The sequence below is a fragment of the Sorex fumeus genome, unplaced genomic scaffold (genome assembly GCF_029834395.1).
Source record: "Sorex fumeus unplaced genomic scaffold, SorFum_2.1 ptg000350l, whole genome shotgun sequence".
Taxonomy (NCBI): Eukaryota; Metazoa; Chordata; class Mammalia; order Eulipotyphla; family Soricidae; genus Sorex; species Sorex fumeus.
The window spans coordinates 65,292-88,552 of record NW_026606406.1 but is presented as its reverse complement, the minus strand read 5'-3'; the positions used below and the strand labels follow the sequence as shown (position 1 = coordinate 88,552).

At 45.2% G+C, this 23,261-nt stretch overlaps 1 pseudogene; it reads left to right on the top strand.

Moving 5' to 3' along the window:
* Window positions 1-200: 200 nt before the first annotated feature.
* Window positions 201-18,163, top strand: LOC130019002 (uncharacterized protein C6orf62 homolog; annotated as a pseudogene).
* The last annotated feature ends 5,098 nt before the right edge of the window (window positions 18,164-23,261 follow it).

The window sequence follows — 23,261 nt, the reverse complement described above, 5'->3', positions numbered from 1 at the left end:
CAAGTTCGATTCCTCTGCCCCTCTCGGAGAGCCCGGCAAGCTACCGAGAGTATCTCGCCCGCATGGCAGAGCCTGGCAAGCTCCCCGGGACGTATGCGATATGCCAAACACAGTAACAACAAAGTCTCCAGTAGAGACGTTACTGGGCCCGCTCGAGCTCAAGCAAAATCAGACAAAGGCAAGAAATACGATTAACGACAATGAGGGAGCTGTGGACTAAGTTCTCATATTCCAAGCGATATCACTACTATAAGGAAGTCAGCAAAGAAGAGTACAGAGAATGTAATGTAAGTGCTGCAAATGACTTGATTTGCAAAACACATCGTATTCTCCAGTGAAAATTGAGAGACTGGTAACGTCACTTTCTCTTGGATGTGAACTATTTCCTTAACTTTCCGTCATGTTTGGCCCTTGACTTGTTGGTTTATGACAATGCCAGTAGCATGCTAGGTAACATTGTAGGTGCTCTCAGTTAAAAACTTTTGTGGCTGTCATCCTCCAGAGGCCATTGGACAGTCAGGCTTGGGCCTGCAGAAAACTTGTTGGGCCTCACGGGATGGGGGGGGGGGGAAACCGGGCCTGTCCTCCCCACCCTAACGAGACCCCAAGTCATCGCCCACGAACGGCCTCTCTGGCTCCTCATCAAGCTGCTCAACGGTCCTGATCCCAGAGACTCAGGAGCAGATCTCTAAACCCAGTGGCTTTTGGCAGAAATCACTCCAGATTTAAGTGTTAAAATTTCGGAATTTCAAAACCACATGGGCCTACTGCAGCCACATGACATCATATGTTATTCATAACCAGCAATAGAACAAATTATCTATTGTTGCCTTTTCAGCAGATCTGAGTGTTGGGGTAAAATTTCAAATAATGGTGGGTCTGGTATCGAAATAGTGAATGTGATCATAGAGAGTAATGTGGAAATCATCTGCCCCACAGGCAGGGGGAGGGTGTGGTATGGGGGTATACTGGGGTTGTTGGGGGTGGAGAATGGGCACTGGTGAAGGTACGGGTGTTTCATTGTATGACTGAGACTTAGACCCAAAAGCTTTGTAACTGCTCTCACGGTGATTCAATAAATAAAATTATACAAAATGGAAAAAAAAGTAAGGTGGAGTTCATGCACAATTCAATCAGCTAATCAGTGGCTGAATAAATAGCAGTACTCCTACAAAAAAAAAAAAAAACTTTTCTGGAGTAATTCTTTTTTGGGACAATGCCCATTCCCCTTATGTCTACGAGTTTACCTTTCTTGTGGATCTGCATGTATGTGGCCAAAGGAACAACCTCAAGTTTTTGGGGGTTTTTTTAACCTCATGTTTTCTTAAAGGTCTAGAGAACATAGAGCGGGTGCCCCTCCTCTTCCTCTTTGTGTTAATCTTTTTTGTGATTTACTGGAAGATGTTCTGGCCAAAAGGGACTTGTCTGTTACTTTGATGGGAAGAACCTATTTGTGGATGAATGTAGGTGAGAGAGACAGACAGAAAGAGACAGAGACAGAGAGAGACAGAGAGAAACAGAGATAGAGAACAACCAATAAAAAGCAAATATGCTTAATGCACTTTGTCCATCTTTTGAAGAAACTTGTGAGAAGATGATTTTGGATTTTGTTTTTGTTTTAGATTCTTTTTGTTTTATTTAGGGGCTACACTCTGTAGTGCTCAGGGCTTTTACCTGGCTCTGTCAGTTCTGAGTTCAGGGCTTACTCCTAGCACTGTGTTCAGGGATTGCTCCTGGTGGGGCTCAGGAAGCCATATGGGATGCTGGGGGTCAAGTCCAGCTTGGCTGTGTGCAAGGCAAATGCCCTGCCCACTGTACAAAACTGCAGCCCTCATACAAGGCTATTAAAGTTGTCCAGAGCTTTGGCTAGACTGGGTCTCAGTGTCTGGTACATTCTGTAACCAGAGGAGTGATGGGTCTTCTAAGGAAATCACAGTACTGTGTATTCAGAAATTGAATGTTTGGAGAGGGACTACTTCAAGTGAGGCGAGGGGTCTTGAAGCATAAGCTTTATTAACATCATGAAAAATCAGCTTCTGGATTGGAAGAGTACTAAAGAGATCCTGTAGCGCCCCCCTTCCCCATATCTGCCTCAACAACGCTATTATGAAACGAATGCCATTTTCATTATTTGCATTCCAACTTTGGAAAAGGAAGTGTTTGGTGAGATCGCCAGTGTTTGGATGCTGGGTAACATAGGACACCAACTTCCATGCTCCAGACCTCTGAAGGAGGCTCCTCTGGTCAGGATAGGCAGGGAATGAGGTCAGCATGCCAGGATTTTTGTAGAAAAACCTGGAAAGGCACAGAGAGGAAAACCAACTGAAAACCAATTGTTCTACAGCAGAGGGGCAATCATTCACATTCTGCTGAAGATTTTTTCAGTGTTTCCATCCTGAGATTTGTAGCTTCTTTTTTCATAACTATATTCAAGAGTACTTAGAGTCCACTCAAGTATAAATTTGTATAAATTTATAAGTAGATATTTCAAGAAAATATTCTTATGAAAAGAAATATATGGGGCTGGAAAGATAGTAGAGTGGGCAGAGCACTTTCCTTCCATGTGACTTACCCTGGACTCCCTAAATCCCATATGGTTACCCAAGCACTGCTAGGAGTAATCCCCGAGTGCAGAGTCAGGAGTAACACCTGAGCATCACCATGTGTGGACCTCAAACAAAAACAGAAACAAATTTTAAAAAATGAAGGAAGAGTGAAAGAAAGAAAAGAAAGAAGAAATTAAGAAAGAAAAGAAGGGAAGGAGGAAAGAAAAGGGAAGGAGGAAAGAAGGAAGGAAGGAAGGAAGGAAGGAAGGAAGGGAGGGAGGGAGGGAAGGAGGAAGGGAGGGAAGGAAGGAAGGAAGGAAGGGAGGGAGGGAGGGAGGGAAGGAGGAAGGGAGGGAAGGAAGGAAGGAAGGAACACTCGGACCCTCCTATGAAATGCGCTCCCTGAAAGGGCAGTATGGAGATTCCATAGAATGCTGTTGCTGCCACCTACAGGCCATATGCTAAAATGACAGAATGCTGCTTAAGATGATAGTGTTAAGGTGAGCTATTTAAGAGACTAATTCGTTTTTCCGTTCCTTGTGCTAAGTGATACAAGCCAGAGAGAAAAGGATATGAAAGAATCCATATTAGGGCATCAAATTTTTGCGTGCTTCAGCTAACTTGCAACATTGCTTTCTGTAAAACTGCTTGGCTGCTTTGCACCTGGGGGAGAGGGGACTTGGAAAGTGAACAGGGCATAACATCTTTCTAAACCAAGTGTGATAGGATTCAGGTGTATTTACTGTTCCTGAAATGTATTCTCTCACTAAAGCACCCTGCAGACTTGGGTAACTCAAATGAGGATGGTCAAGGGAGATTACCTAAGGCTTAATGATTCCAGCTATAACCTTGCTTGTGCTGACACTGGATGTGATGTACGTAAATGCTTATCTTTCAATCTATAGGCTAAGGAGTGAGGACACGAGTGCTGATCTTTCATGGTTCACAGCTGTATTATTTATGTTTCCATTTCTTTGAGATGTTCAAGTTATTCATTTAAATTGTAATTATTGCTGAGCATAACATTTCATCTCATTTTATAGTTTAGTTTCACCTGTATTGTTAAACCTAAATAGTTTCAATACCTTAATAGCATTTAACTGTATGGCACTGTTGTCCAAAGTCACTGCACCTTCACCACTGTCAAAGTGTCCAGGACCCTCCACCACAGTTCTTATATTACTTCTAGAATGATATTTCAAGTGACAAAATGGTATGTAGTACAGATTTAGTCTCTAACTTATCCCTAGCCTGATGATCCCAATTCTTATCCAAAAACTCCATTCGTTGAGTATACCCCTCGAGTCTGTGTCCCCGCACAAGATTTGATGTTTTCACCTGTTTGTAGGGTGATATTTGAATTGATTTTACTTTCCAATTTAGTGCTAGTCTTCAATTTGTTCATCTTTTGTTTCAGTTTCTTAAGTGAAGAGACTTCATGTTAGAATCTATTAGATTGACTTTTTAAAAACAAAATTCACATTTTATTTAGGTTGAAATAAACTATACAAAATTGATTTCCTTCACCAAAATTAACTGCAATATTTTCATTTAATTCCCAGAAGCCCACAAAACAATAATTCTTGTGTCTTCTCCTAGTTTTACTTATAAATCAAGAGGAGGCAGTAGATAATAGTCATGGAGAACAGACTTGAAAGCAAAACAAATCAGTTGTCAGTATCCATGGCCTCTGATCCTATCTTGACCATGAAACACAAGTTCAAGATACACTTGCTAAAAGCTTCTGTAGGCTCAACAAAGGAATGCAAACAGCAACAACCAGTTATGGAACAACAATGGCAGACTCGTCTGTTTCTTTAAGTTCACTTGCTAAAGACAAAATCTTCACTTAAAATCTACACTTTGGCAAGCTCAAGTTTCTCTGGTAATACTCTTAATTGTCCAGTACAGGTTTTGAGCAGTAACACTTAGAACTCTTATCAGTCAAAGGTCAGTTGTGAGCTTTAACGTAACATTTTAAAAATGAATTCCTCCCACACAACCTCCAATTTATTTCTTCAAGGAACTGGTAACTCCATACCCACATATCGCATCCACAGTGATAATGTTATGTCTAAAATAACTAAAAACAACTCTAGAGCCACTAGCAGACTTCACACTGAAATGTGATGTGACACTTTCAATGCTATATTTTAGAACAGTTCGGTCTCCAAAGCAGGAATTCAAACTGGAGCCACTTAAATAGGAGTACAAATGAACATACTCAATGGGAGACCTACTGGTCAAGACAGTCAGTGACTGGGTGGCCTACATACAACATAGCTTTTCTGTAAGATGCTTTCAAATGGAAGATAAACCCTATTTTAAAATCTCTTCGGTGTTTCCAATGGTTTCTGAATTATCTGCAGGAAGCTCTGACTTAGTTGTGTAGAGTTTGATATATGTGTTCACCATTAAATCCAAATCATGTTTTATATCAAAATTTATATTAAGCAAAGCCCAGTTATTCGACCCCTGGTCTCTCAAAGTGTTGCTCAGGTAAGCTTTGAGACACTTCCGTCCATTTTCATAGCGTTCATTTTCTACTTTTGCAAAATGTATCTATTACTTAGAGTTCTACAGGTCGTAGAGGTCTCAAAGTGTTTGGCACATAATCGATAATGTTTATTTAGTTGATCTGGTGTTTTACCATCTAAGTCTGCTGTTCTACAATTCTCCACCCATTTCTGGCACCTGGCCTGGTCCCGCGGGAACCTGAAGAAGGCCAGGTCGGACTGCGTGCTCAAGCGCATGCAGTTGGGGGGCACTCAGAAGTTCTTTATTATCGTGTGCCCGCCCGCCCACCCGCCAGCCCAGCCGTCCCCTCCCCGCCTCCTCAGGGCAGCTCGCCCGCCCGTTATGGCCAGGAAGGGGAGCCTGGCCAGTTGGCTGGCTCCGCAGGGCCGCGCACCGGGGGAGGGACGGGGGGCTGGATTGACTGTTGATGCTTTAGCAATGCTTCACTTAACCAGCTGTTTAAGCACTTTCCAACTGATGGTGACTTATGTTGTCTTTCTTTGTCAGTTCTTGTTCAATGATGTAGTGACTTTTTTGGTACATAAATCTTTGAACATGTATCAGAAAATAATATAGACTACAGGGGCCGGAGCAATAGCAATAGCACAACAGGTAGGGAGTTGGCCTTGCAGGCGGCCAACCTGGGTTTGATCCCCAGCATCACATTTGGTCTCCCCTGCACCGCCAGGAGTAATTCCTGAGTGCAGAACCAGGAGTCACCCCTGAGCATCGCTGGGTGTGACCCAAAAAGCAAAAAATAAATAAATAAAACTAAAAAAATCCCAAAACAAAAAATGTACACTACAATCCATGAGGGAAAATTGAATTGCTGAGACCTTTGAATTTTTATCCAGTTCTAACCCTTTCTTTTCCAAGAAACATAACATGTCTAGTTAAATGAAACATGAATTTGGATCATTACAGAAATATTATAAGCATTTAAAGTACTCTCACCACGAAACCAAATAGCGTGTTATCAGAATTCCTTCTCTGTCTGCAACTTACTATTTATCCTACCAATAATGATTTCTAATCACCACCAATCATGGCCAGAATGCTTGGTTTTCCACATCTGAGCAGCATTTTCCTCCTAAGTCAATGGATTTGGTAAGCTGTTTTTGCTTTGTTTTCTTTTGTTTGGCGACCACACCAGGAAGTGTTCAGGGGTACTCCTCGCTCTGTGCTCAGGGATCACTCCTTGCGGTGCTTGGGGAACGCTATGGGATGCTGAGGGTGAACCTAGGTTGGCTGCTGCAGGGCAGCTGCTGTGACTTTGGGGCGTGGCACTGCCACGTGTAATTCTTGAGCGCAGAGCCAGGAGTAACCCTTGAGCATAACCAGGTGTGACTCCCAAAACCCAAACAAAACCAAACCAATTTTTGACTTCAAGCAAGAAAAATGGAGGCTGGGAGTTCGTTCCGGGTCACGAGATGGCGCTGTGGGGCGTTTTCATCCCTCCCAGGCCCTTTTCTCTAAGAATTTTCCACCCTTGGGCTTGCTTCAGTGTTAGGCCTGGGGTAATTAGGATCAAGCAGGCAGCTTCGGGCGGTGCAGCAGTAGGTTAGCGGTTAGGACACTTTCCTTGCATTCACAGAACCGTTGTCTGTCACTTGGCTTCCCATATGGCCCTCGAGTCGTGCCCGGCGGCATTCCTGAGAGTGCCCTGAGCATCTTTTGGTGTGTCCCCAACCATAAACAATCAAACAGGAAAATTAAAACAAAGCAGTCCTTGATGGCGAATTCCCTCCCTTGAGGGATTCTGAGTTGTATCTTCGTCCATCGCCCACGTCCTTGTAGAAGAGGGTTGGGGAACCCTCAGATTGTGGGGTGATGGAGTGTGTGTTGCTCATAGCAGGAAACATCCAGAGGGCTCGTTCACAGACATCACAAAGTGGGTTCAGAACTGTTCTTGCTCAGAGCGAAGAAAAAAAAAAAATATATATATATATAAAACTTTGCCTTGCTCGTTCCAGACAAGGATCAACCCCCTGCACCCCTCTTTGTCTAGAGAACAAGCTGGGGAACCCACCTGAACCTCCCCAGGAGATTCAGCTATGTACCCCACAAAAGTCTGAAGGTGGGAATCGAACCCTGTTCACCCGCATGAAACACAAGTATCCGCATGGCTATCCAACTGCTGCCTGTCAAAGCTGCGTTTGACCCTTAATTACCCCATACTTAACACTGAAGCAAACCCAAGGGTGGAAAATTCTTAGAGACACGGTCCTGAGGAGGGACGGAAACGCCCTCGCCTAGCGCCATCACGTGGCGGCTAGGCGGAACTACCGGGGCGGCTATTCCCAAGTTTAAGATTTCCAGCTCCTGCGTTGGAGCTCTAGTACCCGGGTAAGGCGTTTGCCCGGTACCTGGGTCCACCGGCTTCGATTCCCAGCATCCCATATGGTCCCCGGAGCACTGCCAGGACTTAACTCCTGAGTGCAAAGCCGTGAGGAACCCCTGTGCATTGCGGGTGTGACCCAAAAAGGGAAAAACAGAAAAAATTTTCTTTGCTTCAGTGTTAATACGGGGTCATGAAGGATCAAAGGTCAAGGATCTAACAGTGAGCCACGAAGGCGCTGGTCTTGTATGGGGCGATCAACCCATAGGTTCCCCCAGCACAGTCAGGAGTGATTCCTGAGTGCAGGGGCAGGAATAACCCTCGAATACCGCCCGTGTGGTCCGCAAAACACAAGCAAACAGAATGCGACTTTCGCGGCGCATTCCTTCACGCCGAACTTGGGGGTGCCGAGCTGAGTCTTGCTTCCAGCTCCTTCCTCTACGGAAAACCGCGAGGTGTGGGGATGACCGCGACAGGAACTGTTTGCGAACGGGCTTAGAGGGAGAGATTCTACTTCGGGCAAAGCACTGGCCAGGCTGCTGGGTTCATCCTGACACAGGGATCGCCCCATGCGAGTCAAACGCCCTCAATGTTCGGCTACCGCTGCACGGCCTGAGGCCGCCTTCTTGATTCTTTGTGACCCGCAGGTTAATATGGAAGCAAACCCAAGGGCTGGAAATCTTCAGGCAGGAAAGCCTGGCCACGGCTCTTCCGCCGATGCACCACGAGAGGGCGCTGTGGGGCGTTTCCTCCCCTCCCCAGGGACATTCCTCTAAGAAATGTCCAACCCTAGTCCCGACTTTCCTCCAGAACTAGACCTCCCAGGATCCTCAGAATTTCTGATTAATAAAACAAAAAAGAATTTCTGCACAGTGGAGTTGCACCCTTGTCCCTCTCCTTAGTCCCCCGCACTGACTGGCCAAGCTAGTCTCTGGCTTTATTTACTGTGGGCTGTGGGTGGCCCCAACAGCTTCTTGGTGGGCTCAGGGGTATGATATGGTGCTGAGACAGAACCCAGGGTGAGCACAGTAGACGATTGTGCCATACCATAGTATGATCTCTCCAAATCAACCATTTTTACAGGTCTCCAGTCTATCACCCCCACACCCCTACGCTCCACTTTTCCAAGGGTGCCATCTTTCCCTATCGCAGAGAATTTGGGGCTTCCTATATACATGAGAAGTCCCAAGTCTGTGAAGGATGGTGACAGAGGTTAGATTCAACTTCAGGATCTCCAAAAGTTTGGGGTGAGATTGCCTACCATCAGAGAAATGGGAGTAGGTTAAAAAGAATTTTGATTAAAACAGTGATAATGAGCCAAAGACCAGGCAACCTCCTTCCCTGGAAATTCTAAATACACCACTCACTCTTCCAAGAATTATTTTATTTGGGGGTTTGATGTGGGTTCGCGGGGTTCTGGGGACCCTTATAAGTGCTTGCTATTAAAGTTAGCCATGAACTTCTGCTTATTTTAATTAAGTTTATTTTTTATGTGTTTTGCTTTACTCATTGAGGTGAACAAAAAATGGTCTATACCCACTTTGCTCTGCCTTTGATCCAGCCCTTTGGAAAGGTTTCCAATTATAGTCAACCCCACACACCACCACCCCATGTTCTGAGGGTGTCCCAACTCTCCTCTACAAGGAATAAGGGTCAGGGATACAGCAAGATACAGCTCAGAGTCCCCCAAGTTGGGGTGAGGGAATCCACCATCACGAACTGAGGCTGTGTCCATGTTATTTGACTTGTTCATAGTTTGGGGGTCACAAACCCAGAAACGCTCAGGGCTTCTCCTGGTTCTGCACTCAGGAATCGCTCCATCATGACGGTGGGACTGTATGGGGAGCCAAAGAAAGAACCAGGGCCTTGTGTCTGCAAGGCAGAGCCCTAACCGCTCTGCTCCTGCTGCAGCCGCCCAAGCTGCCTGCTTGATGACCCCATATTGAAGCAAAGGGCTGGAAATCAAGCATGGAAGAAGTCGGGCCGCGGTAGTTCAGCCTAACTGCCACGAGATGGCGGTGTGCCGCGTTTTTGCCCCTCCACAGACCCCTTTCTCTTAAGAATTTTCCTCCCTTGGGTTTCCTTCAGTGTTAAGTATGGGGTCATTAAGCACACAGCTTCCACAGGTGCAGCGATAGGAGAGTGTCGCGGGTGCTTGTCTTTCCCGCGGGTGACCAAGGTCCGATTCCCGCCTTCAGACTTTTGTGGGGTACATATCTGAATCTCCTCGGGGTGCCCGGGTGGGTTGCCCCAGCTTGGTCTCTGGACAAGAAGGGTTGCAGGGGTTGGAACCTGGTCTGGAAGAAGCAAAGCAAGGCTCTTTTCTTTTTTTGTTCTCTTCGCTCTGAGCAATAAAATTCTGAACCCACCTTCGATGTCTGCGGCTGTGCCCTTTGAATGTTTCCTACAAGGGACAACCCACACTCCACCCACATTGTGAGGGTGCCCCAACCCTCTTCTATAAAGATGTGGGGGATGGAGGAAGATCCAGCTCAGAATGAGGGAGTTCGCCATCAAGCATCTGAGACTGCTTTGTTTTCATTTTCTTGTTTGTTTGTTTATGGTTGGGGCCACACATGGATATGTTCAGGGGGTTCTCCTGACTCTGCACTCAAGAATCACTTCGGAATGGCTGTAGAACTGTATGGGGAATGTACGAAAGGATCTGGGTCCCATGCATGCAAACAAAGAGCCCTTAACCGCTCTGCTCCCGCTGCAACGGCCAAACTGCTTACTTGTTTCCTAATGACCCTATACCTAACACTGAAATCTGTAACTGGCTGTGATCCACTGGGCTGGAGCTATAGCACAGCAGGTAGGGCGTTTGCCTTGCGCGTGGCTGACCCGGGTTTGATTCCTCTGTCCCTCTTGGAGAGCCCCGCAAGCTACTGAGAGTATCCCGCCTTCACGGCCGAGCCTGGCAAGCTACCCATAGCATATTTGATATACCAAAAAACAGAAACAACAAGTCTCACAATGGAGACGTTACCGGTGCCTGTTGGAGAAAATCTGTGAAGGGAGGACAGTGCTACAATGCTACCTAGCTTTGAAGCAAAGAAAAGGGCACGACGTCTCTTTTTTTACAGAAACTAAAACAAGGTATCATTTATTGTAGGATATACTGAAATATCATTTAAAGGTAAAGGCCCTCCCGTTGTTCGTCGATTTGCTCGAGCGGGCCCAGTAACGTCTCCATTGGAGACTTTGTTGTTACTGTGTTTGGCATATCGAATACGTCACAGGGAGCTTGCCAGGCTCTGCCGTGTGGGTGAGATACTCTCGGTAGCTTGCCGGGCTCTCCAAGAGGGGCGGAGGAATCGAACGTGGGTTGGCCATGTTTGCTGCGTGCAAGGCAAACGCCCTACCACTGTGCTATAATGTGAAATATCATTATAAAATATAATTAAGGCTCACATACACTTTTCTATTGATTTCTGTATATAACACAATGATTCAGTATTTGTGTACATTTTAAAATAATTTAGAGAGTAAGTCTAGTTAATGTATGTCACTACATATAGTTAAATTCTTTTCTTGTGCTGAGAACATTTTTCTTTTTAATTTTTATTAGTGAAACACCATGAGGTACAGTTGTAGACTTACAAATTTTTGTGCTTGTGTTTTGATTATACCCTGATCAAGTACCCATCCCTCCACCAGTGCCCATTTTCCACCATTACGGATCCCTGCATCCCTCCCCACCATCCCCCCCACACACACACCTCTTTGGCAGGGCATTCCCTTTTGTTCTCTCTCTCCTTTCGGGTGCTGTGGTTTTTAAAAGAGGCATTGAGTGGAAATCATGTTTGGTCTATAGTCTACTTTCTGCATGCTTCTCCCATCCTGGGTGGATCCTCCCAACACCCTTTATTTGGTGCTCCCTTCTCTATCTGAGCTGAGGGTTAGGAAATCTGAAGCCTGGGACAAGTCGGGCTGCAGTAGTTCCACCTAATCCCCACGTGATGGCGATGTGGGCGTTTCCATCTCTCCCTGGGCCCATTTCTCTAAGAATTTTAAATAGCAGAGGGTGAGCATTTAATAACATTTAATAATGGTCTTTTCTCTGGTTTTTTTCCCCATTGTTTTTAAGTCCCTAGCACCTTTATATTTTTTCACCTTTAAAGCTTGTTATAGTGGGAATTTGTTTCAGAATGAAACTTCTAAAACATCAGTCATTAAAAATTTTAAATTTTACGAAAAGATTTACAAAACGGGTATAATTTGGGGGAATTTCCTTTGCTTTCTGAATTCTGTACAACACGAGTTACACACTCAATATTGCGTGAAAAACCAGAAATCCTTCTCCTCTGTCACTCCTGCTCTAATGGGCACCCTAGTTTTCAAGCACAGACAGAGCATTACAGGCACAAATCACCCTTACTCCCCCAGACAACAGTGGGAGAAATGTGTGGTGTAGGAATGATTCCCTTCCATTCTAACTGGGCTTCCAGCCTCTGAAGTATTGTCGCAAAGAAGGCAAACAAAGCAGTCCTGCACTAGACATTCCAGGGACCAGCCTGAAACCGATTTTGGAAAAAGGAGAAAGTGGTGCCCCTACTTCTGTCAGACCCAAAGCAGGCAGTCGGAGGCCTTTGTGGTGATTTCTGAGTTAGTTTTGAAGAAGGCTTTCTCCTGGAGTCTTCTTTTCACTTTCACTTAGGGAACACTTTAGTATGTCAGAAGAATTGTTTGTGCTTGAAACCAGGGTAATTTCCCATTTCTTTGTGGACTTTGTATGTATGAGTCACGTCTTGCAGTGGGGTTCGGAGATGCACTTGGAAGAATATGAGTTCTGAAAACTTGAGATTTTAAGCTGAGTCTTTTATCTATAGTCTCTTGCTTATGTTTTTTGTTTGTTACTTTTGTATTCCTGGAAATCAAACTCAGGCTCTCACACGTGCAAGGCAAATGCTCTGTTGCTGACCTACATCCTGACCGGTTTTAGACTTAAGTGTGACCTTCATATTATTACAAGAACGGGGGGATTTGATGGAGGGGAGATTGGGCCATACCTGCAGTGCTTCGGGCTTACTCTTGACTCTGAGCTCAGGGTGCACTCCTGGCAGTGCTTGGGGGATCATACGGGGTGCTGGGATTGGGACCTGAGTCAGCATGCAGGCCTGCTCTCCCATAGGTCCTGAAAACTCAAGAACATAAATCACAGTTTTCCCTCAAGTACCAAGATGGGAGGTTGTCAATTTCCCAACACTGTTTCTTTTTATATAGGGGTTGCTATCATTTGGATGCTTTCTACTCCATTTCTGAATGTCCTCCCTTCTGCTGACATAATCATATGCATCTCTGGAATTCAAGCGCTCCCTTTGGAAGGGACAGATTTAAATTTTTGTGACTTCTCTTTCATTACTTTTCATCTATTGGAAGTAACTTTTCTTGGATGATCTGATACTCACCCAGCACCAGATATTCTCATCCAGAATCCTGTAAGAACATTCTAATTTTTGCTTGAAATTTACACAAAGGGCATAGAAGGGAGAAGGGATGAAAGGGAAGTCTGAGCTGTGCGGGAAGAAAGCTGTGGGAAAAGAAAGAAGTCATAATTCCTGTTTCTTCTTTAAAACCAGAATTTCAGTCATCTGTTTTGGGGCACTCAGGTTTTTTCCAGATTCTGGCTATTGTAAAGAGTGCTGCAATGAACAAACAGGTGCAGATGTCACTTCGACTATACTTTTTTGCCTCTCTGAGATATAGTCCCAGGAGTGGTATTGCTGGGTCAAATGGGAGCTCAGTTTCTAATTTTTTGAGAATCGTCCATACTGTTTTCCAAAAGGGCTGAACCAGTCAGCTGAACCAGCAGTGAAGGAGGGTCCCTTTCTCGCCACATCCGCGCCAGCACTGATTGCTTTTGTTCTTTTGGATGTGGGCCAGTCTCTGTGGTGTGCAATGATATCTCATTGTGGTTTTGATCTGCATCTCTCTGATGATTAATGATGTAGAGCATTTTCTCATGTACCTTTTTTGCCATTCAATGTCTTCTTTGAGAAAGTGTCTGTTTATTTCATCTCCCCATTTTTTGATGGTGTTGGATGTTTTCTACTTGTGGACTTCAACTAGTACTTTATATATCCTTGATATCAACCCCTTGTTGGATGTGTATTGGGCAAATATCCTTTCCCTTTCTGTAGACTGTCTTTGTACTTTGGTCACTGTTTCTTTTGAAGTGCAGAAGCTTCTTAGTTTAAAATAGTCCCATTTGTCTATCTCTGTTTTCACTTGCTTGGCCAGTGATGTGACATCTTTGAAGATACCATTAGCTTCAATGTCATGGAGGGTTTTGCAACTTTGTCTTCAATGTACCTTATGGATTCAGGTCTGATGTTGAAGTCTTCAATCCATTTTGATCTTAATTTTGTACACGGTGTTAGGCAGGATCTAAGTCCATTTTTTTTGCATGTAGCCATCCAGTTTTGCCAGCACTATTTGTTAAAGAGGCTTTCCTTATTCCACTTCACATTTCTTGCTCCTTTATCAAAGATTAGATGATTAGATTAGTGATAGGAGAATCCTCCCAGGATGGGAGAAGCATGCTGAAAGTAGACTATAGATCGAACATGATTGTCACTCAATGCGTCTTTTGAAAACCACAGCACTGAAAAGGAGAGAGAGAACAAAAGGAAATGCCCTGCCACAGAGGCAGGGTGGGGGGGAGGGGCAATGGGGGGGGGAAGGGATACTGGGATCCATGGTGGTGGAAATTGGGCACTGGTGGAGGGATGGGTACTTGATCACTGTATAATTGAAACTCAATCACAAACATTTGTAAGTCTACAACTGTACCTCATGGTGTTTTACTAATAGAAATTTTTTAAAAATCAGAATTTCAGAAAGCAACAGTTAATTTTGAATATGCTAAAACAGCTGGCATGAGGCAGATGTCAGAGCATTAAAAAGTGCCAGGGGCAGAGAGAGATTGAGAGAGAGAGAGAGAGAGAGAGAGAGAGAGAGAGAGAGAGAGAGAGCTCTCCAGGGTGGATGCTCAGCTCAGCATGCAGCAACCCCAGACTTGATCTCCAGAACCTCATGTCTCCTTAGTGCCACCAGAAAGAGTCGGAGTTACAGCCCCTCTTCTTCTAAGTTCTTTTTTTCACCTTCTCCTCTTTCCTGTAAAACCCTTAGCAGCATGAGCACTGCTGCTCAGTTAACAAAATTCAGTTTACTCAGCTTTGCTACAGACTTTGATAAATCGCATAACCCCCTTCAGGTTTTTCTTGGTTTGATTTTTGCTTTGGGGCCACCCCCGGTGGTGCTCAGGGATTACTCCTGTCTCTGCACTCAGGAATCACTCCTGGCGGGGGCTCAGGGAACCATATGGGATGCTGGGGATTGAAGCCGATTGGCTGTGTGCAAGACAAGTGCCTTAGCCACTGTGTTCTTTCTCTTAGGCCCAAATTCAACTTTAACTTACCTAGAGTAAATGTTCTAATAGTGGGTCTCATTGCCCTGACCCTGAAAGAGCCTCCCATAAGGCACCGTTGGGAAGGACGAGTAAGGAGAGGCTGATACACTCTCAGGGCTGGGACGAATGGAGACGTTACTGGGGCCCGCTCGAGCAAATCAATGAACAACAGGATGACAGTGACAGAGTAGATATCTTAGAGTGTTCATGGAGAAGATGTATCTAGGATTAGAGATGTGGAGGGGGCAAGGCACTTGCCATACCTGCTTCTAATCTCACTTCGGTTTCTGGCACCACATGTGGTCCCATGAGTACCTCTAGAAGGAAGCCCTGAGCGAAGGAATAAGGAGTAGGCCCTGAGCAGCTTCGGGTATAGCCCAATTCTCCCCCATCACAAAATGTTTTTAAAGATGATGATCAAAACTCCTTGGCCAGCAGAGGGGAGAAAAAGTTATAAAAACATCCTTAGCCTAGTAAAACATTTCTCAGTCAGGGTCCGACCTCAGATGAAAATAACATAAATGGTAAGACCAAGGGGCCAACATATTGATGATGGGGGCTATACAAAATGGAAACGAGTCCATTGGAAAAGCAACCCAGAATAACAATTTGATTAATTCAACAGTATTTATTACATGTTCAACGAGTGGCTCGAGAGAGGTGAAGAGGTTTGCTTCGCACACAGTTTTGTCCTTAGCACAGCATATCTTCATCACCAGGAGTGACCCCCGAGTACAGAACCAGGAGGGACCGCTACCCCCTCCTCTCCATGTTAACGGAGTGTTGGGTTGTGTAGGTTCTGAGGTTGCTGTGGTGAACAGGCAGGTGCGATTCCTGCTCTTCCAGAGCTTACCTTCTGTGAGAAAGCTTATCATTAGCATGGAATCAAAATGATGAAGGAGATGCTGATGAATTCACACAGGAAATCAAGAGGCGATGCCCAGGAGGGCCCTGTGTCAGCCTGGGATGTCAGGGAAGGCCTACAGCCTGGAGAGTGAGAATGCACCAGCCATGCTGGCAGCTGGTTCACGGGCTTTGAAGGAGATGGGATTTACTCAGTGCCAGAGGCCAGCGGCCAGTACTTTCTTGTGTCTTTTCACCTCTCTTGGCGTGTGTCTTAGAACCCCGATGACTGAGAACAGACTCAGGCCTGCGGCTCTCTATTCTCAATGACCCTTTGAAGCCAACTTGCCAGTCATTTCAGTCACCTCCGGGAATTCACACTAAACACCCTGACTCAAGATCCTTTATATTAGGTGGGCACCCCAGCCTGGATATAGCACCACAGCAAACCCATTGACTGGATCCACTTTGAAATTTATGGAGTCCTTATGCTGCTGAACAGTGGCATAGGAGTGCCCTGATCCTCCTTGCCCACGCTCACTTCACTCCAGACTGTCCCTTGTCCCTTCCCCAGCCCCCACCCACTTCCTCTGATGTAGTTCTTCCCACACTAGAAAGATGCTTGATTCAGCAAGTCCACATGACCTGTGGTGCACTGCATCCAAGTGTGTGCAGATGCCACAACAAAATGCGTGTAACCCCAGTGAATACCATAACCAACTGTGGGAGCACTGCAAATCCTGGTCATTACAACAGTGAAAAGGGAAGAGAAAGGGAAAATGAATGAACATTAACAGCATCAAGTAAGGCATAAGCACATCCATCCGCATAGTCCTAGACAGGGTCAGAACCAGCAATCTCATTGTTTTCCACCTTCACAGCTGTTCTTCTCACTGGCGTGGCTGCAGAGGAAGAATCTCACATGGAGTTGTCATCTGCCATCCCTTGGGACAGCAATAGCTTCCTCTGGAATGTGTCTTGTAGGACCTGCCCGCAGCTCTATTTCAGGTGGTCTAAGTACTTATGATTTTGTTTTTTTAGTCACATCTGGCAATGTTCAGGGCTTACTCCTGGCTACGCACTCAAGATTTACTCCTGGTACTGCTCATGAGACCATATGGGTTGCCCCAGGGATTGAACCTCATATTGTTCACGGACTAATCTAGCTCTGTGGTCTGGGATTACTCCCGGCAGTGCTGAGTGAACCATGCAGTGCAAGACTAAACCCAGACACAAAGCCTGCACTCCAGCTCTTCGTTCTATAGCCGTGTTTTGGGGGGCTTTCTTCATTTCTATTTTCGTCGGGGAAGCAGACTGGAAATGCTCAGAGGTTACTCCTGGCTCTGTAACTCAGGAACAACTCTGAGCAGTTCCTTGGGGACCAAATGCTCTATCCACTGCACTATCACTCTAGACCCAAGGAAGGTCTTATTCTCAGAAATATGCACACAGGGTTATCGTGGCTAGTTTTTTATTCCAGCAAAGATTTGGTCCTAAGTATATAATGCGCTGTGAACATTCATTCAATTGGTGGTGGGAACCATGACTTCAAACGTTGGCTTTTGATTTGAGGTCACACCTATTAGTTCTCAGGAGCTACTTCAGGTTTGGTGTGAAAGGTTGTTGCTGGCAGTGTTCATGGGACCACAGGGTACTGAGCATCTAACCAGGGACTTCCGTTTTCAAATCCTGTTTTCAAACTCTGGCTTTTGAGAACTATTCCTAGTTTCTTATTGGAGGAGTGGCGGTATCTTTCTCTCTGTCTCTCTCTGTCTTTCTCTCTCACTGTCTCTTTCTGTTGGGGCCGGACTAGATGGTGAAGATGAGTCCGTGTAGAAGAAACAAGCTCTGTACAGACTATATGCTCAGCTTAGAAAGAAAAAGAAGCTCTAGCTGACCAGTTTGACTTCAAGATGTATATTACCTTTGCATTCAAGGAGAAGAAGAAAAAAATCAGCAGGTTTTGAAGTGTCTGAGGTCAAACCAGTCATGACGAATAATTATAAGAAAATATCCTAAAAGGTGTGCGGGATTCCAGCTATTCCTTGGAAAGTTCCATAGAGCTTTTAAAGGAGGATGTGGTCCAGCTTCCTGCTCCTCGATACCAGTCTGTGAGAAGGGATGTCATTGACTGTACTCAGGAGATGTATTTCATTCTGTGGCCTTAGAATGTTATTGAAAAAAATTGTCTGTCTACTGTTTTCTAGTTGGAAGGAATCTGATGAGCCTTTTCGTCTCATTCATGCCAAATTTGAGTTTCATCACTGTGACTATGAAAAACACTTTCTGCATGTACTGAGCCACAAGGACAAGACTGGAATTGTTGTCAACAATCCCAACCAGTCAGTGTTTCTCTTTATCGACCAACAGCATTTGCAGACTCCAAAAAATAAAGGTAATATCTTCAAGTTATGCAGCATCTGCCTCTACCTGCCAGAGGAACAGCTCACCCACTGGGAGGTTGGCACCGTAAAGAAACACCTGCATCCTTCCAAGCCAGAATAGAGTCTGGGCCAGCACAGTGGAGAAGATCAGAGTGCAGCAGGAGATCTTGTCTTGTTTTCTTACCACTTTATTCTTTCAGAGATTAAAGAAAATGGACTCATGCACAGAACACTCTGCATTTTGAAACTTGTTCATCCTGATTTCTTTTTAAATCATTTGTATCTCAGAACTGAAAAAAATTAGCTGTCTTCTTCACAGACTGTGTGAAAGAAGACTTTGCATATTTGCTGCACTGTATCAGCATCTTGTTAAAAATGTCAAATGAAAGGACTATTGTACACCGAAATGCTTCAATGTATTTGAAAGCACAAGGTGATACTCTTTTTGACGGTCTTTCCATTTGAGCTGGTTTTTGCCTCTTTGACATCTGTCATCAGCATTTAGAGGGTAAGAAGTACATGTAGGAGAATAAATAATTTTTACAAATGCAATAGCTTTGCTATAATTACCGTTGATCCAGAACACTGTCAGATTCAATCTAATGACCAGAAGTAGTTGTTCTAAAAAGAAAATTCAACCACGGAAAAGAAATCTTAAATGAAAAAAGCATCTCATTGCAGGTATTCTAGCCTCATTTTACTGGGCCAGGTTTGTTTAAAAAAAAAAAAACCAGACGAGTCCATGTAGACTATCCCACTAACGGTCAGGAATACAGGGAACCATGAAAATGGGCGAGACAAGACGTGTGTGTCCAGATTGGTTTCAATGAGGCTCAACATCTCTTTCTTTAAGCTGCCTTAAGTAAAAAACCTAAATCTTAGTATAGCAGAAGAGTCAGTCTTTTCTCATAGACCAGATGACACCAGACCCACTTGACACCAGATGCTTGAGGTTGTAAATAACAGGCCAGAACATTTGGCTGTGTTTCTTTCCTGAGGGCTGAAACTAACTGGCTTGTGAACATAATCAAACAATGTATGTCATAATGCCCCCGCTTAGGGGGCGTGGCTAGGGGCCAGTTGGTGGGGGCGGGAGGGGGAAAGCGCTGTTGCTCTGGCCTTTAAAGGTCAGCGGGAAGGCGGGTGGGGCAGGCCTGGCTGGGACTGCGGGCTCACGCTCCCCACCTCCCAGGTCTCACGCTGAGGCGGGCTCCGTGTCCTGCGTGCCTGTGCGGACTGCGTCACGGGCGTTGACCGCCGACCGCTGGTGGTGGCTCCTTGGAGACTGCCCGGCTCCTGCACGCCACCTCCAAGGCCCTGGGCTGCGCCCGCCATGCCAAGCTGCTGCTAGGTGGCCTGTGCTTGGGGCCCAGCTGGATGCTGAGCGTGTGGGCGGGCGCTCAGAGCAGGTGAGGGGCGGGCATGGGGGTGGGGGTCCTTGCCAGCCTGTGGGGCCCAGCTGGACGCTGAGCGTGTGGGCAGGCGGTGTGGGCAGGCGCGCTGAGCAGGTGAGGATTTGAAAGGATCCTATGTATTTCCCAGTTTCCTTCTGGGAATCAGAGCAAAAAGCTGTTTGCTAGTTCTTAGAATTGGAATAATCTGCAGAACTCAACACCGCCAGTTAATAATAGTGCCTAGATAGTCTGTGTGCTTTTCTGGAGGCAGTGTTTCTGAGTTGCCTCCTCCGTAAGACCTGAGCAATGCTGGGTGTGCCCCTTCCCCCCCTCAAAAAAAAAACCCACAACAGCAGTAATAATAATCTGATGTCAATTGTAGTCAAGGATATTTTCATCAGGCTTTTATATACTCGAGTTTTATTCTAGTTAAGTTTCTGAAAGGCCCTGCTGTAGAAAGGCTTGGTAAAGCTTGCCTACTTGAGTCTACCACACGTTAAGGGTGTGCTTCTGTAGATCCCTTTTTAGGGTGATTCATTTGAGAAGCTTGACCCTCACCAGCAAACAGGTGTCTTAATTGGTAAAGGTCAGAAAAAGGCGTCTGGTAGGTTGCGTTATAACGGTAACATTATTCAGCAAATTTTTGTGGGTCTTTGGTCACCCTTAAGAATGTCTTCGGGTGGCCTGAAATTCAGTGTTTGTCTAAGGATGATGACTTTCCTCATCTGAAAAATGTCTGAGCTCTCAGAGGGTTTAACTTGACAAGGGAGATGTCCTCGGTTCCGATGACAGCCCAGAGAAGTTCTAGCCTGTGATTCGGTTAATTCAGCAGTGGAGGAGGACCGTGTTAGATGAGTTCACGGTATGGACCCATGTTCAAATGCTCTGAAAAACATCGCATTGCTGTCTCAATGACAGCTCCCTGTCAGAGACCTCCACAACAAGCACTTGAGTTGCCTGAAGTGCCTCACAGCGCTGGGATAGTCCTTTAGGAACAGGAGCAGAGAGCTTTCATCAGCAAGCTGTGTGAAAGTAAAACAGACTTCACAAATGGCAGTGATTGCTAAATGTCCCCACATGGCTGTGACCATGACTTCAGGGAGTTGTGGCAGGTGTTATACTGAGGCCTTACAATGATGTCCTTGCTATTTCCTGTATGGTGGGAGTTTCCCTTCCTCTAGGAGTGGAGACGTGCCTTTGATTTGTGGTGTCTCCTTCTGAGTTCAGTTTTGGAAAGAAAAAAAATGACTCTAAAAGAACATATTTTTGCACACACACACCCCAACACTATTTCTTTGACTCCCCAAGTTCTAAAAACAATTATTTGAAAGAACCTTTTCAAATGAGTAAAAGGTCTGCTCTTTTCCAGTTCAGAAGATAAAGTAACATTGTCTACGTTATAAAGCATGATGGGGAAACATGAATGTCAAAGGAAAAGTTGGTGACTCCTTTCTGGATGTTGTGGCTGAAGATCATTTAAAGATTGATGATTTGGGTGAGTCTGGAAGATTCCTGAACTTTTATAAGTGAGCTATTGCAGTGGGTTCAAATTTTTTTCCAAGAATTTTAACTGACAACATGCTAAGCAAAGTATTAAAATTCAAGATGTGCAAGTACATTTCCATTGATAAAGAATGATAGTAATACAAGCTTAATGAACTGTAATTAAATGTAGAAAGTTAGATCTACTTAATCTCACATTTAGAAAACAACACATCAACAATGTTTTTTACACCACAGCTCTTTGTAACAGCAAAGGACTTGAAACAAGTACGTGCCCATCAATGGAGAACTGATGTAGTTCAGTCGTACAGCATTATACTATTGTTCTAAGGAGTATTTAGTAGAAGTATCAGTGGTTATCCATAGGTAGGCTGGGAACACGAGGGAGATTTTCTTGTAAAACTTTTTAACATTTTTCTCCAAGTGTAAGTAGGCTACCTATTTTCAAGTGTATTTAAAGAAAAGAAAAAGAACTTGAAGGCTAAGTCTTCCTGGATGATCTCATCGGTAGATCATCCAAGGTAAGGAATAGACAGTGTTCACTGAAAATAGACCCATAGACTCTGATGACAGAACTGAGATTACCAAGGGTGCAGGGCATAGGAAGGAAGGTTCCTGTGACCCGAGAGAGGCTGTCCTTGTGGTGGTGGGGATGGTGACTTAAATTCCATGTTTTTAGTTGCTTTCAGCTTTTCCGATGACTTGAAAAAAATATTGGAAGGAGTCGTTTCCAAACATTCGATATTGGTTGTCTCTTTTTAAACCTCTTCATTTCACTCTTCTTTCCTTTGGCCCTGAATGCATGGAAGTGGCCTGTCTCTGTGACCGCCGAGCTGTGCTAATTCACTTCTGCTCTTGAGCCTAGTGATTAGGGTGATTGGTCCTATCATCAGTCACAATTGTCCCTGATCCCCTAAGTAGCTTCCTACTTCCCTGAGGATAAAAGACACATGATTTGGTTCCCTTTGCTCTTCCTCCCTTCTCCTTTTCTCCTTTCTCTCTTCCCCTGTCCCCCATTGCGGAGGGGGTGGGGTTTGTGTCACACCTGGCAGTATTCAAGGATTACTCCTGGATCTGTGCTCAGGGATCCTGCCCTGCAGTGTGTGGGGAATCCAGTACTGTGTGCAAAGCAAGTGCTTGCACCTCTGTACTACTCTCAGCCTCTCTCTTTCTCTCTTCATTCTTTATTCACGCGTTGGCCACCTGCTTTTTCTCAAGCACTGCATTGAATTCAACCCACATTTCCACCTTTGGGACTTTCCATCAATTTGACATTTCTTTCTGCCTGGGTCATTTTCTCTCTCTGACCTGAAAATCCTGCAAGTGTTGCTTTTCATCTTTCTAGTCTCAATTTACATGCTCCTTTTGACATGGCACTTTTCCCAACGCCCTCGTATAAAATAGGGTTTCTTACCCCTTTTTCTTGTTTAAAACATCCAGGTCCTCTCTCATCCCATTGATGACCAGCTGTTTCTTTGTTTCTGTTTCTCTCTGCCAGTAGACTTCATTGGAGAATAAAATAATCCTCATTTTACTTCACATTGTATATGGAGTGAAGTATGTATAAACCAAAAGGACAGGTGTAAATTTAGGATGCAGTGCGCATTTTTAACATCGATTAAAAATGTGGGCAAGTTGTGGGCGGGATTAAAGATAAATTAAAATAGATTAAAAATGCGGCAAGTTGTGGGCGGGACATTCAAAGTAAGAGAATGCCCTGGAACCCAGTGCATCGTTGCTGATCGGAAAAAATGCCCTGGTACCCGGATGCCAGAGCCATGCTTGTATGAGCTCATGGTCACTGGGATACTCTCTGGAAAAGGCTGGACGGGAGCACCTAGCCCATCTGGGACCTCCTGGTGATATCGGCTCTGTTTGGGGCCTGGAGCATTCTCCGGGAGCTATGGGGCCCTCCAGCTGGTTTTCTTCTTTGTTGCTGTGTGTTGTAAGATGGCGTTGGGGGCTAGTCGTGGGCATGACTTCCGGAATCAGAGATTGCCTGGGAGCCGAGGCGGCCCCTTTGCAGTTCGGAAAAAAAGTCCTGGTACCCGCATGCCAGACCCATGCCTGTAGGAGCTCATGGTCACCGGGATTCCCTATGGAGAAGGCAGGACGGCAGCACCTACTCCATCTGGGACCTCCCAGTGATATCTGCTCCGTTTGGGGCTTGAAGCATTCTCTGGGAGCTGTGGGTCCCTATGCCGGGTTTTCTTCTTTTTTGCTGTGTGGTGTAAGATGGCTCTGGGGGGCGAGTTGTGGGCGTGACTTCTGGAAGCAGAGGTTGCCTGTGACCGGGGCAGCCCCATTGCAGTTCGGAAAAAA